This window comes from Phyllobates terribilis, unplaced genomic scaffold, assembly GCF_046119375.1.
Source record: "Phyllobates terribilis strain yellow unplaced genomic scaffold, ASM4611937v1 Scaffold_65__1_contigs__length_7625178, whole genome shotgun sequence".
Taxonomy (NCBI): Eukaryota; Metazoa; Chordata; class Amphibia; order Anura; family Dendrobatidae; genus Phyllobates; species Phyllobates terribilis.
This window is the reverse complement of record NW_027362825.1, coordinates 5,962,892-5,965,321: the sequence shown is the minus strand read 5'-3', so window position 1 is coordinate 5,965,321 and position 2,430 is coordinate 5,962,892.

Here is a 2,430-nt window from a genome sequence, read left to right as displayed (position 1 = left end):
ATTAAGCAGCCTACATTTTCTGCCAAAATGGGAAAGAAAAAGGATGTGTCGGCTGCTGAGAAGCAACAAATTGTGGAGTGTTTAGGTCAAGGCATGACTACAATCAACATTGTGCGATGATCAGGATGAAGTGTCTTGGCAATCAAGAAGTATGTAGCTGATTCACAGTACACACGTGTGCGTGCTGATAAGGGCAAATTGAGGACTCTTTCCTACAGGCAATTACGTCAGGTTGAAACAGCAGCGGCAAAAAAGCCTTGTCATAGCAGCAGACAAGTTTTTGAAGCTGCTTGTGCCTCCAACGTCCCCCGAACAACAAGATGCAGGGTCCTTCAGAGGTTTGCAGCTGTGCATATGCCATCCTGTCGACCTCCTCTATCCACTTCACACAAGCAGAAACGGCTCCAGTGGGCCAAACATTACATGAAGACTGATTTCAAAACTGTTTTGTTCACGGATGAGTGCCGTGCAGCGCTCGATGGTCCAGATGAATGGAGTGGAGGATGGCTGGTTGATGGACACCCCACGCAAACACGGCTACAGCGCCAACAAGGAGGAGGTGGAGTAATGTTTTGGGCTGGAATCATGGGGAGAGAGATTGTCGGCCCCTTTAGGATCCCTGAAGGCGCTAAAGATGAACTCCATAATGTATGTGGATTTTCTCAAACAGCACTTCCTGCCATGGTTCAAGAAGAAGAACCGTGTATTTCACAGCAAGATCATTTTTCTGCATGATAATGCACCATCTCATGCTGCACATAAAACATCTGCATCTCTGGCTGATATGGGCATAAAAGGGGACAAACTTATGGTGTGACCCCCATGCTCCCCTGACCTCTACCCCATTCAGAACCTTTGGAGCATCATTAAAAGGAGTGTCTATGATGGCGGGAGGCAGTTCACATCTAAGCAACAGCTCTGGGAGGGTATTCTGTCCTCATGCAAAACAATTGAAGCAGAAACCATCCAAAACCTGACAAATTCAATGGACGAGAGAGTTCAGAAGCTCCTTTCGAACAAGGGGTCCTATGTGAAAATGTAACATCACCTAGAATAAAGTTTTGAGTTGAAAACTGCTTGATTTCAGTTTCTAACAACCTGCTAATGCTTATAATTTCAAAAATGACCATTTTTTTGGTCTTTATTAAAATGAAAAGGTTGATCGAAAAGTTTGGGGGATCTAAGAGTGTGGCAACCCAGTAGTCATGATTACTTCGAATTCTGACAATATGAGGGTCATGCTGCAGGTAGTGCAGCAAGAAGGCACTTATGTGTCTTGCGCATCTCGGAGCCCCAAAATTATTTTCCGGGCTAGATGCAGCTAAAAATTATTTTTAATTTTAAATCTGGTGAAGCTTATTATAGATGGCCTAATAGGATCAGTGCTGCACACTGCTACAAAGCCCAAATTATTTTCCAGTCAAGATACAGATAAACATGATTAGTAATTTGAAAGCTTAAAACGGTTGGTAGGGTGATTTTAACCAATCATCAAGCTTTTACTCTCCCCAGGATGACACAGGGGTAGAAAAGTCGTTTCGGATCCATGATTTGTTCATCTTTATGAACGTGAGTCTGTCTACATTATCAGTGGAGAGCCGCGTGCGCTTATCTGTCAGCACACCACCAGCAGCGCTGAACACACGTTCAGACAGAACGCTGGCTGCGGGGCATGACAAGATCTCCAAGGCGTAAGTGGCTAGCTCCGGCCATTTATCCAGATTGGAAGCCCAAAAAGAGCAAGGGTCCAGTGACACAGTCGTGGCTTCAATGTTTACTTGGAGATACTCCTGTACCATCGTCTCTAGGCGTTGACTATGTGTCAGACTTCTTGTCTCCTGTGGCCTTGCAAAGGATGGGCTAAAAAAGTGGTGAAATGATTCCGCAAAATTGATGTTACCAGCAGATACTGTGGTTCTGTTACGGTTTGAGTGCTGAACACTTGACGGTCCCACGGTTGGCAAGTTGGAACTGTGAGATTCACTACGTGCACCACTGGTATTTTGTGGAAAAGCACATGTAAGATTCTGCAACAGTCTCTGCTGATACTCCTGCATGCGTGCATCCCTTTCTATGGCAGGAATAATTTCTGCAAATTTACTTTTGTACCGGGGATCTAACAGTGTGGCAACCCAGTAGTCAGGATTATTTCTAATTCTCACAATTCGAGGGTCATGTTGCAGGTAGTGCAGCAAGAAGGCACTCATGTGTGTTGCGCATCCAGGAGCACCAAGTCCCTGTTGTGTTGGTGGCGAGGTAGCAATCATGCTTCCTTCCTCTGTCCTCTCCCCCCAACCTCGCACAACAGAAATGTGATCAAGGTCTCCCTCATCTGATGAGTCTTCCATCAGTTCGTCCTCCACTTCTTCCTGGGCTCCTGCACCTTCCTCACTAGTTTGGCTGCTACCATGCGCCCTGGTAAAATCATCT